The sequence below is a fragment of the Eulemur rufifrons genome, chromosome 28 (genome assembly GCF_041146395.1).
Source record: "Eulemur rufifrons isolate Redbay chromosome 28, OSU_ERuf_1, whole genome shotgun sequence".
In the NCBI taxonomy this organism is placed as follows: domain Eukaryota; kingdom Metazoa; phylum Chordata; class Mammalia; order Primates; family Lemuridae; genus Eulemur; species Eulemur rufifrons.
Window position 1 is genome coordinate 10,053,404 of NC_091010.1, and position 14,049 is coordinate 10,067,452.

Here is a 14,049-nt window from a genome sequence, read left to right on the forward strand (position 1 = left end):
GGGTAAAAACTGGTAGAATCTCTATGGGATGCATCAAAATTTAAACCTAAAATCAAAATTTAAAACCATTTGAATCAGCTTTTCTACAAATAGGATTTTATCTTTCAATTACATTTGCATGTGTAAAAATGCTACATGTGCAGGGATAGTCATTGCAGCATCATTTGCAACAGGAAAAAGCTGGAGACCACATTCATTTTCACCCATATAGGACTGGTCGACTCAGCAGTCCTTTACCTGTCAACAATACATAAAATAGAATCAAAGGAAAAACAGTATTCAGTTGGGTACTTAAAAAATAAAAGAATAAGGAAGCACTTCATGAAATGCTATTGAATAATATCTTAAGATATGTAGTTACATGGAAAAGGCAAGGTTCATAAAAGTGTACCATTTGTACCTACTCCTATATATATATTTGTTTGAAAGCAAATGTAAGGAATTATTTGGATTTATAGCATCTAAACTAGTTAATAGTTAAGAGCTATGCAGTAAAGAACGTGGACATTGCTCCCACATTTCCTGAGTTCCAATCTCAACCCTGTAACTACAATTTGTAAAGACTTGAGCAAATTACCTAACCACATAGAGCCTGAGTTTCCTCATCCGTAAAATGAGGGAATAACAGTTGCTACCTAAAGAGTTGTATCGGGTATTAACTGAGTTAATTGATTTAAAATACTTATAACAGTGCATTACTTAAAAACAATTCTACAGATGCTATTTTGTCACTGCTTTTAGGGGGAAGAACTTCATGAGTGGGTTGCCAGTGTGGGAGCAAAATGGTTAACTACACATTTGGACATTTTGAATTTTGAGCTATGTGACTGTATTAGCTATTTAAATATAGAAGAGAGATGAGAAAAATGAGTTCAAATGAAAAAATAAAATAAAATGTTATCATTCTATAGGAAGAAAAAAGTCTCAAAGGTCTCACACTTGTTATTAAGTGTGTCCCACTGCGAACGTCAGTGCAAATATCTATTTTGCTGGAGAGGAACTTAAACTTTAATATTAAACTAAATTGTTTCTGGCAATATTTATCATTTTAATTATTGGCTTTATGCTTGCATTATATTTATTCTGACAACATTAATGTCTTAATCAAATAATCTAAATTTTGCACACACTAATTGTATTGGTTCAAAATGAAATGCATTGATATTTTTTCCTGCAACAAGTGTTATATTACACTTGCTTTTATTAGCACAAATACAAAATATTTTTATTAATTAAAAAGATAAGATTTTGTGTCAGTATTCATACTAGCTTAACCATGTGAGCTTAATAAGGATATTAATGGTTACAGGTAAGATAGAGGTACAAGCATTTATTAAAACATGGTAAGAGAGCCATACGTCCAGATTATCTGCATAAACAAATTTCATGAACTTATTATTTTGTAAATAATTATTTAAAGTGGAGTGGAGAAAATTTGCCAAGTACGCCCTTTGATAAAGTATGGTTTGATGTAATAAAATGCATTTAACTAATTTAGCTGCATTTAAAAAAGCTTTATTATCCTTAATCTTTGATTCTAGAAATGGAAAATGAAGCAGGAATTTCAATTTGCTTAAAAAGCTATAAGCGTCTGTGCATATGCTCACAGGGCTTTAATCTCATAAATTCTACACGTTTTGCCAAGACCAACACTATCAATGAAAATTAATTTGATATTCAAAGCTCTAATTGTATTGCAATTAAAACCCATCATTACTTCCCTTTTTAAGAGGGGAAAGTGTCCAAGCCCTTCTTGCCAAAATCTGAGTTGTACAAGACTTTGTATTAGACTATTACAGACACTTAATAAAATTTGAAGAGTTGCAGCCTGAAGCAACATAATGTATTCTTAGTTGTATTTTAATATCCTCTCCTTGCAGCAAGACTATAAAACCACCAAACATGCCCCTAAACTTCCACAGTAAGGAAAACGAAATTGGCATGAATGAGCTTTTATCTCCTATATGTCATGTACATTGCTGCATGTTTAACATACATTGCCTCCTTTAATGCTCAAAATATCCATAAGATATAGGTGTTATTAGGCCCATTTACAAAAACGGAAACTGTCAAAGGAGTCCTGTACTTTAGGCTAGGGTAGAAGTCTAACCCACATCCCCTGTGACTGTATTTATACTTCCTCAGTTCTGTGCCACATTGTCTTTTTCCATGTCTCTCCTCTGCTTGCCTCCCCAAACTCAATCAGTGCTTTGATGCAGTTAGGGTTTATGTTCTAGTCTACACTAGTGATTCTCAAATTATACTGTACTTATGAGTCATCTAGAGACTCTTCTAAGATGTGGATCCGATATGGTAGGGCTGACTTCAAATATTCTGCATTTCTATTCAAGCTCCTGGGCAATGCCCTGCTGCTATTCTGTGGCACACACTTTACGTAGCAAGCACTAACGCCTCTTCTTCCCAGGGAACATCCCAGCTCTAAGCAAAAGCCTTATGAAACACCCACTATGTAAACTGATTTTCAAAAATTTCATACTGCAACCTCATCAAGTTGACCAGTCTAAATTGATTTTGATCTTTGCTAATTTTATGAGTGTTGAAGGATGCCAAATCCAAGCATATTTTTTCTTCCTTCATTATACTTGTGCTGCATATTTGTTTCTAACTATTGAAAAACAATGACAAACAAGATTGAACAATAAATGATGAAATATTTACTTGAAAACTACAATCAGAAGAAAAAGGGACTCGAAAAACATTCTGATGTATCTCTTTCCAGAATTATAATGAACATATCATTTAATGTCTTGCTGAAATTATTTTCATGATAATATACATCTATGTCGTCATAAAACAATCAGAGGAACCTGCTATTTTGCATGTAAGTGTATAACCTATAGATTACTTTCCCTCTCTCTATGCCTCACTTTTCTCACCTATAAAATGAGTTGAACCAGGTGGACAGGACTCTACACTCAGTTCTCAAGAGATTCCACAAGAATAAGATTAAGAAAATAGAAAGTATTCGATCTTTGCCCATCTCAAAGGATTTAACCTTAAAGAAATCTACATACAGTAGTAATCTGCATTTACTTGCATAATCCAGAGCAAGAACTGGTGTGTAGGATTTTCCTGTGTCTCTTCTTGTTGCTGCCTGAGCTGTTGAATGTCAATTATGGCTTTTATTACAGATAACTCCTTGTTTGGATGTACTTAGGTTTTACAGAAGGAAATTCAAAATGTTCAAATTACCATGATGAGCCTTTATTTCCACAAAAACAATATCTTTGGGTGTTCATGTACTCTTTTTGATTTATTTAAGTGACATTTTGCATATAAATATAGAGCTTGCCATTTCATTTTCTGCCAGAAGTTATATTTATTGAGTATTATCAAACTCTACTTAATGAAAAAGTGTCATGTTCTCATGTGCACTTCTACAAAGCTAATAAGATCAACACTAGAAAGGAAATTAATTTGGGTATGAGTGGGTAGCAAACAATTAGCTGAGTAGATCTCTACCTCTCTGTGAATATTGAATGTCTTTCATATTTAAGAGTGCACATTTAGGGGAATTTAGTTTTCTGGAGTCTCATGTGAGAAAATATTCCCTTCCTTCCTTCCTTTCTTCCTTCCTTCCTCCCTCCCTTCCTTCCTTCTCTGTCACTTAGACTCTTTCTCCATTATGTGCATGACTGATATTCAGGACTCTTCCCTGAAAATTCATCTCCAATTTGTTGAACTACCTCCTGCTGGGGTAGATTTGTTCTTGGTGTAAACATTCAGATTTGCACCTGCAAGTTCCTCTAAATATATTCCAACTGGTTTATGAACCGTGGGGATTTTGGAGGAAGGAAACTTTTTCCCCTTCCTCCTTCCCCACTCCAATTAACTTGTTAATTTTCATATTGAAACTTCTAAAATTCCTGCCAAATTTTGCAATTCTGTAGGATTTGAAATCTCTTTATTTCCTGTGTAATCAGCAATAGTGGCAAAGTACATATTTCACAAGTCACTGCCTTCCTGTTACTAAAGTTTTCTGTTGTTGCTTTCATACCATCATGCAAGGAGCCAGTTGGAGATACAAAAGCCACCACCTTCATTTTAGTATGTTCCTCATGCTCAGAATATGTGGACTTATGTTTCTTTGAGAGATGATCTCAATCACACATTCCAGAGTATGTCCACATGTTGCGGTAGAATTTATGAGGCTTCATTAAAAATGCCATGCTTTTATCTCTGTCATTCACTGAAAATCACATCTCGCACAAGAAGGGGGAGGATCAATTTTTAATTTTGGAATCAGACTGCTGGGGTTCAAATTCTACCTCCACTATATGCTGTGTGACCTTTGGCAAATTACTTAACTTGTCTGCCTCAACTGCCTCATCTTTAAAATGAAACTAAAAATAACACCAAGCTCAAAGGGTTGACTTGAGTAATTAAATAAGTAAATATATGTTAGTTCTGAAACAGCGCCTGGCTCATAGTAAGCAAAATAGTGGTAGTTCTCTATTATTATCTACATTATCTTACAAGAGAGAAAAATAAACTTCTATCTAGTTTACTGTAATTTGGGCTTTTCTCTTATGTTGAGCCCCATGTAATACTAAATGTTGCCTGATTGCTTCAGGTCTCGGCTCTAACATCATCTTCTCTGTGAAGTATTTCAGCAGATTGAATTAAACCATTACTCCAGTAAATTACTCCAGTCTAAAGAGTATATTGAAATATCTCCATGAGAGCATTTTGTATATGTACACGTTTGCTTCTTTGGTTCCCTGCTTTCATTTAATTTGTTTTATTTGACCTCTGCCCCATGCACATCATTGCCATCATTGCTCCTTTATTAAAAATACCAGTTTACTCTTTCTGTAATCCTAGCATCAATTATAGTCCTTGTTTTATCATTGGTATTCTATAAATGTTGATTAAATGAATGAATGAGTGAATAATACATAAACGAAGAAATCCCTAGTCATTGAAGGCAATGTATCATTCTAGAAAAATTTAGGAGCATTTTTTCTTTCTTTAATTGTATGTTTTGTCTCTTTCCTACTTTATGCTTGGAGGGGAGGTTTATTCTGATGAAGCTGCTCGCTCGGTGAGATGCTGCTGGCGTGGGCAAAGTTAACCAGGAGCAGCAGATGGCTTCACGGGAGCCTGTCCTGAGGAGGTAGAATGCTGGTGGCTGTGGCCTTCCTGAGGTTCATACAGTGAGGACCACTGAAAAGGAAATTCTGCAAACTCTCCCTTTCTCCTTTTTGAGCGTGCTCAGGAGGTAGCAGGTAAGACGATTTGTCTTATTAAGCTAGCCAAGCTTCGATTTCCCAGTTTTTCTCTTCCTCTGAATTTCCCAGCTACGATTCTAATGAGCTTGTTTACCCTATGAAAGGAGGCAGATACCTAATTTCTTCAAGAAATCAAATCACAAATCCATCCCACTAAGGAGAGAGGTTGAAATGTTTATTGGGAAGCTAAGTTACACTACCAGGGGACAGTTTACCTTTTCTGAACTTTTGACTCCAGAACTACATGAATGTTAGAAATAAAATCAAATGTTTCTTAACTTATATTTCAAAGTAAGCCTCTTTTTTTATATTAAAATGTGCCCGGGGGTGCGGGGGTATCATATTTTGTCATTTCTTATATTCCTTAGCTTCATGTTTCCTATTCTATCTCTCAGCTGGCCAGAGATGAATTTAAACCCCAGAATTATGCACTTTTACTTATTATTCTTCCTTAAGACTAAAAAGTTGAGAGAAAACTTGCCGGTCTCTATAAAATAATAAAGGTTTATTTGAGTTCTGGTGTTACCTGAAAGGCCCAAGTAAATGCTAAAGTGGCACGATCTATGGCATTCATTTAAAGTGTAGCTAGATGTCACAGAAAACAACGCCCGTGGGTTGTTTCAGTGTGATCCCTGAGGCAAAGGCTAAAAGTCTAACCTGGGATTAACCTTTGTAATGAGGAGACCTTAAGTGAAGAAATTTTGGTTGCAGCTTCAGCCAGCTGTAGCTGCTTTTTATTTTGTTTTGTTTTGTGTAATTTCTTTTTTCATTCTCAAGTTGGAGAGCTGTGACAAGTGGCTGCAAAGGTTGACATGACCTGTCTATAGAAAGATACCGGTGATGTGGAGGGACAGGAGGTGAATGGCTAATTATTCAGAAGATTGGGGTTTATAGGGTGTGGGACACGGAATAGGGCTGAGACTGATTTTTAATGTTCACATATTGAGAAATGTTTGTCCTCCCAGGTATTTGAGACTCTTGATTTTTCTTTGTTTTGTGGGAAACTGTAATATTTAATGCTCCACACCAATTTTTGTGATGACATTTCTCTAGTTAATTGGGTCATTTGAAGTTCATTTTCTAGAAAATTTGAGGAAGGGATCATGGCAACAATGTGTTTTCTGAGTTTCTGCATAATCATAACTGTTTGTGCCCTTTATAAATTGAAAGTCATATTTATAATCTTACATATCTTAAATATGTTCCTTTGGAAGGAAATGTTGCTGAAAATTCCATTGATTATCTAATTTTGTTTCACTTATGTGTCATGACTTATGTTTCCTATATACCCAAAAGAATTTTTTTTCCTTTAAAAATCCAATAAGCTTATTGGAATATATCTTTATATTGAGTATTTCTAGGTGGATATCCTCAAGCATCTCAGGTATGCACTATAGTTTTTCAATATGTCGTTTCCATTTTTTTTCCTTTTCCTTTCTTTTTTTTTTTTTTTAATTTCAAAAAATGGTTCTTGTTCTTCTGCTTTGGTTTTGTTTTCAGAGACTCACACCATTCCTATGGCAATCTCTTTTGCTCGTTGTCAATATTTGTCATTGTCTCAATTCCTTTTTAACTCTTCAGTTTTTAATCAAAAATTTTCCTTTTTATCCTTCATTTCTTAAAACATTATCTTTTTTTTTTTAGTTTTGTCCCTTCATGTTTAGTCTTAATTTCTGATCTTATTATTTACTTATTATTCTTTCCCAAGTACAGTGACCTTACTCTTGACTTTTGTTCATTTTGATTCATGTTCTTCTTGCACGCCTTAAATCCTCTTAATATCTTTTAGCTCATTTTGAAATAGTAAAATATAGTTTTGGCTTTGTGGGCACATCTCTGTAGCCTGCTCCCATAGTCCATAGGGAAATTAACCAGCTCCTGAGTCTCAGTTTTTTCTTAGAATTGGTTTGATTCGGATTTAGCCTTGACATTTCTTTCTTGCTCCAAATATGAGCATGTTTTCTGCTATTATTATCTTTGTTCCTTTGCAAGGCAGAGAAATAAACTTCTATCTGTGACTTGAGGCTTTTCTGTTTTTCTGTGAAGTTAACTTTCCTCATCATTTAGAATGAGGTAAGTTTCAGGAAGATTTTTCTAACTTTGCAGAGCTCGCTCTCCAGTGCCTTATTTTTGGGGATGTCCTGGCTTTTTTCTTTCCCTACTTTGGCATGGGCTTTCTCGTGTTTTCTTTTCTCTTGTCCTATCCTGCTCAGTTTTCATTCCACTCCCAGAAGTTTATGCTTAGTGGGGAGATGTCCTAAAAGGAAGCCCCAGAGAGAACATATTTAGGGAGTTCTTAGGGGCTGGGCTGCTACAGTTGTTTAGTACAACACTTCTTACCATGGGCCCCACCCACTCACCTGGTACTCACCAGTTTCAGCTTCAGTTCTCCAGGTGTCCAGGCAGGTTTTACAGAGAACATCTCTTGGTTATCTGGAGTTTTTCTGTTCTCAGCTCCAAAAGAAACCACTCTCATAGCTCCCTTTGTCTTGCTGTGTAAAGACTGATACGATGCCTATCTTGTGGCTACTGGTGTATTTTGCAGTGCATGGGGGATACCTTGAAATCTAGTTTTGTTGTAAATGTTGCCCATGTGTGTTTGGTTTTGTTATGAAATTGCTGCCTGCTTTTATGTAGTAATTTAAGGACATTAAAAAATCTTTTGGGCCTAATGTCATTAGAAGAATGTTTGTATAGACTTTTACAAAACGTTAAAACAAATGCATAGCTTAGGTTTATAAAGTTTCCCCTTAGGATCTAAATAGGGGCCAAATGCAACTAAATTTATCCCATTCTTTGACTGTTCTTTTTCTCTCACTCAAATCAACAGCAAATAGTAGATTTTAATAGGGAAGAAATGTCACTATCCCTTTATGGAAATGATTGTATGGAACTTCTGAATAACATTCATTTTATTTTGAAAAAGAAAAAGTGTTAAAGTACTATGAGAGAGCTGAAGTTTTCTATACAAAATAATCAGTGTGTATGAGATGTGGGTTAGACATAAAATGGAGGTTGAAAAGTGTGAATTCTTTAAGAAAAAAATTCAGATAAGAAAATACTTTATTTGTAACCCACAATGAGCAGTTCATGTTTCAGCATCTGATGAGAGTGGGGACGCATCTACACACTCAAGCCTTGAGTGACTGCCCCTCTTCCTACATGCCAGCTGTTCGGCCTGGTATCTAGCTAGACTAATAAACACCAGTTACTACATTCTTATTTAACTTTCAATTGATCATATATCCCAATGGACAAAGTATGTTGAAACTATGCTATCTTTATCCAGGTAGCATTTTTCCTAAAATCCTCTACAAAACTATGCCTAGAATTAAATTCTCAGGAGGTATTTACTAAATGATTACAGATGACTAAACAAGTGAAATCATGTATTGTTTAATCACTTGATGGTTTGCACCCATTTTCACCTATTGTTTTATATCTTTAATTCCCACTCAAGGCAACAGTAAGTTAGGCATTTTATAGATAAGGAAATTGAGGTTCAGAGAAGGTCTTAGGTAGGACTTAGGCAAGCTTCTTAGTTGCATGTGTTTTGCTGTTTCTGCTATTCCACAGTTTCTGAATTGATGACTGTTTTGTAGGAAGAATTAGAAATTCATTTCCCTTTATTCTGGCTTAAGGAAAATATATTTAGGTACCATTTTCATAAATGCATTTTTCTCTGCTTATGCTTCCCATGTACTCCTTTTATCCATTTTTAATGACTCTCTCCCTAATAAGGATGCCTTCTAAGAAAAATATTCAAGGATTTTCTTCTTGCAGTTAATGTCCTATAGAAAGCTTATGGTGACTGATCACCGGACATGTGCTAACTACTCTGCTAGATTCATTCACAGAATGCTTTATTTGATAGCTGCCTCAATGCTGCTACATTTTTTAATAGACTAACCACTTTTCCTTCTTTTATAGATTGAATCAATTAAATTACCTTTCCAAGGTCACATAATTAATTAGTTAAATAGCCACAATCCAAAACCAGACCTAAGTTCAATCTAACATGACCATACATAAGACACTGACCTTGCTTCTTGTGTTTGGATACAACGTATGAAATTTATCACACTCCATATATGTCCAAGGTCTTCCTGTTAGAATTTTTCATTTTTGGTTTGTCTCTCTTATGACTTGTGTAGGTACGTTTTTACCAAATAGATTTTTAAAAATGTCAACATCCTTATACTATCATAAAAGCTTTTGTCATCATATAAACGATATAGAACGCTTGAATGTAGAAAGTAGTCAAATGTTTGGCTTTGAAATAGCAGCTTCTTCCCCCGACAACAATTTAAAGCCCTTATTTCACAAGTGTTGCTCTTTAAGAATATAAGTGGTGTATATTTATATCCTAGCCAGCTCTGAAACATTACTGTGTTGGCATTCTGGGAATCAGAGGCAAGTTGTTCAGGGAGGGTTTTTACAGAACAACAGGTATTTCTAGGGGTAGAACAGAATGTGAATGTGTGACTGAGTCCATTGAGTTTCAGAAGAGAGTCCATCTGAATGTAAAAAGTGAGAGCCAATGATTCAGGAAGGGACTGGGGGAAATATGATCTTTAGCTCAGGGAATGTAAAGCGACAGTTTTATTAGCTAGCATGGTTTTTCGGTACATCTGTTGTTTTCTCATGTGATATGTATGGAATGAAATATACCGCAGTATTATCAGCAAATACTATGTAAAGAGCAAAACGTGTGTCTTATACAGATGGCATTGTAGACAACTATTTCAATTGACTGATGGCAAATGAGGCTGCCATTCATACATATCTTGCTAAGAAGGAGACTCTAGATTCTGTCTGCTAGTGTTGAAAAATAAAGGCAGATATTGCAGCTGAGGAGCAACGGGTCCCTCCCCTTGGACCAGACAATAGAAACCACCAGATCCCTCCCATAGAGGGGGTGAGGGTGGTAGTGAACGGCTAGTGTCTAGCTGGGAAGCTGCACACGGTAAGGTGCAACTGTAAAGATGGATGTGTGTGAAAATTTCTCATTTGAGAAAAAACTTGAGACAGTGTTTTCTTCTTTAGTTTTCTCTAGGAAAAATGGGTAGACACAGTATAGTCAGGGATAGGTCAAGAAAATTGAAACACTTATTGCCATGTCTTTGGAGGGCAATGCTGACAGTACATATATCTCATTTGGGGACACAGGACCAGGGGATAAATTAGCCTCCTTGTGTCTTTATAATTATTCATTATTTGAACACCTTCAGTTTAAGAGTATTTGATTTTATTTAATCTGATTGATTTAAATTGACTCACAGAAGCTTAGGGAAAATTGTAAATGGGTCAATGCTGAACTATAGGATTTTAACTGAAAATCAGCCTAATTCAAAGTCACCAGAATCAAGATAAGATTCAAGTAAGAGAACATTGCTTGAAATTTCTGGGCCTTTGAAAAGAAGTGATGTTTCAGTGGGCTGACTTTTCCAAGGGATGCTTTGGGGGGTACTCTGAGTGACTCTGCAGAAAGATTACTCAGCATTGAAGAGGCAGATGTGGAGAACAAAGCAGGAGCAAATTAAAAGTTAGTATAAGAGTTTGAAGTTTATAGAAAGTAGCCTGAGTGATCCTAGAAGTTATGTGTATTTAGGAGGACACCACAGCAGCAATGAGGTTGAGGAAGATACTAAACAGTCTTCAGGAACTAGAGTACTTAGTATGAGACCATAATATTGATTATTTATTCAGCACCAAATTAGAACTCAAATTTCCCATAAGTATAATTTTAAGGTGCAGTGACCTAGTGCACAGATAATATTGGTGCTCAAATATAGAGACTGGACTGCAATGGTTTGACTCAGGGAGGTGGGGTTCGTAAGTAGCAAATGTGCAAGTCTCTCCACAGTTGTCTGGAGCACTGTCTTAGTTGGTTTGTGTTGCTATGAAGGAACACCTGAGGCTGGGCAGTTTATAGAGAAAAAAGGCATATTTGGTACACAGATATGCAGGCTGTACAAGAAGCACGGTGTCAGCATTTACTTTGGGTGAGGGACACAGCTGCTTCCACTCATGGCGGAAGGTGAAGGGGAGCTGGTTTGTGCAGAAATCATGTGGCAAGAGAGGAAGAAGCAGGAGAGGGAAGAGAAGTGGGACAGACTCATTTAAACAACCAGCTCTTGTGGGAACTAACAAGGTGAGAACTTGTTCATTCCAGGGGGTACAGCACCGAGCCATCTATTAGGATCCACCCCTATGGCCCATGCACCTACTGTTAGGCTGCACTTTCAACAGTGGGATCTAATTTTAACACGAGATTTGGAGCAGTCAAATATCCAAACCATAGCAGACAGCAAAAAGTTTCTAGATCACATGGTTCCATGTACTTTCTAAACTGAATTAACAGTTATTCACCTAAATATTCTTCCTTATCCTACCTTCTGATTACTGGTAATTCACCTTAGAGCTTAGAAACTTACACCAGGAGCCAGGGAATGGGTGAAATAAAAAAGAGCCATGCACCATAATGAGCTGAGAAATATAAATGAGTAAAAGCTCAACAAACACAGCAGCCAGTGGTAATTAGAGAGACTTTTGGAGACCTGAGGATTGCTTGTGAAAAATATCAACAAATTAACAACGTGTTTGCGATGGAGCCCTGGATCTTACTGCCCTGCAGCACCCTGTAATCATTCTGTTCTTTAACACATATTTAATAGAGTAAAAGTTGGGAGGCAAGCATTGTGCCAAATATCAGTGTACAATAATGAAATTTAAAAGGCAATGATTACTCTGAGGGAGCCACATTCTGCTGAGAAACACACACAAGTAGACTCAGAATCATGTTTTGATTTATTTTTGGAAAATTATATGGTTCTATGAGATCATATTAGAAGAAAACCCACTCCAGCCTCTGGGGAGGGGCAGGACGAAGGGAGGTGAACGGATGTCCCCAGGAGAGAGAGGCGGTGGCTGCTCTAGTAGGCTGGCATGATGCTCAGGCTGGGAGAGTGTTACGTAATGTGAAAGAGGAAAGATCCAGAAAAAGAGTATAGTGGAAGAAGATGCCAGACTCACCTTTCTACTTTGAGTTATTTCCGGTGTATGAGATGCATATGATCTATTTCAGAGGTCAGGAGAGGAGGAACAACTTCATGGAAGATCTTTTCTAAAGACATGGAGTCAGAGGGAAAATTATTTGAAGAGATTGAAAATATAAGTGAATGTATTTGTCACACGATCGGTGAAATGGTTGCATAAGAAGAAAGAATTATAAAGTGGGACGAGGATGAGATCATCAGAGAGAATATCTGAAACACTATACTCTTTAGTAGGGACAGCAAACAAGAATAACAATGATCTGATCAATTTCAGGTTAGCTAATGACACAATTTCTAAACCCATTAGTTCCCTCTTGCAGTTGGACTGTGGGGACATTCACCTCTTGGAAGAAAGTTATTCATGGTCTGAGTACAATGTGCCTGGGAGGGAGTTCAATCCTGGAGCTGGAACATCTGTTTCACAAGCCTTGGAAGCTGCTTATAAGTTGTAAAAACTCAGCATTTTTCTTAAAGTTTCTTCTGACACTCGGCACTTGGACCCCTGATTAACTTCTCTTTAAGAGACAGTCTCTCTAGGTAAAAATGAGGACAATGGTGAGGAAAAAAATTGCATGAAAGAGTTACAGATGATTCACACATGGGTACTTTGAAAGAGACTAACTGTTCTAGCCAGATTCTTTTCATGACATCCTTGGGAGAATATTTCAAACTTGGTTTTCACATTATTTTTTACTTTCATCTACATTTTTATCTTCTTTTTGCAGAATATTAAATGGCATTACTTGAGCGTCTATTATATGACACGCACCCATGATGTTAAGCATTGCACATGCTTAACACACCAGCGAATGGATTTTTTTTTTTTTTCTGCAGAATTTCTCACTGCCTTTGATATGGCAAAGAGAATGTGCATCCAAGAAAGACCTCTAGCCTGCACTGTTACTAGGTTATTTAACCAGATAGTACCTTTGTTAGAGAACATCTTTCAGGACTACCCTTCTGTGGAACATACCTTTGGAAACGCTGGTCCAAATCAAGAGACCAGGCAGCGTGTAGCTGCAGGTGGAGCTAGATAAGTAGGCTTGAGTCACACTGAGAAAGGGCTTTTGGGCAATAGAATTTGGACTCTGTTGACTGGCATGGGAGAGGGATACAATAGAGTTCTGTATAGCTATTTTTCTTTGAATTAAACTGTTTTACTTTTTTAAAAAGTTTAATCCTGAAGTATTAAATACAAGGAAATGTACAGGAAACTATGTGCCAGATATGCCTGCACCCTCATTTGAAATGTATAAGCTGTTAATATTTTGACAAATTTGGTTTAGACCATATTTTAAAGAGCTCATTACATCAGCAAATATAATCTCAAAAACAATTTTGAGTGCAGACATAAGTCATATTGCAGAATGCATTTAAGCTACCATATATAGAGTTTAAATACTGCCAAAAATTACTATGTAATGTTTATATAGATTCATAAATGTACAGTAAAATACAAAAATGTCCATGGGAATTATAAACACTGAATGAAAGATTTTGGTTTCTCTAGAGATAATGGGAGGGCTGGGCCTTCAACTGTGTCTGTAATATTTAATTCCACAATGAAAATAAAAATAGCACCCGAAACAAATAAGAAACAATGTTAAATTTGTAAAGCTGCATGCTGATTGTCTTAGGTCTAATTCCCTGGAAAAGAATTTGAAACAGAAGTTTGTATATACTTGGCAACAATTTCTAGAAGATATGAGGGAAGAAGGATTGGACAAAGGGGAAAGGTG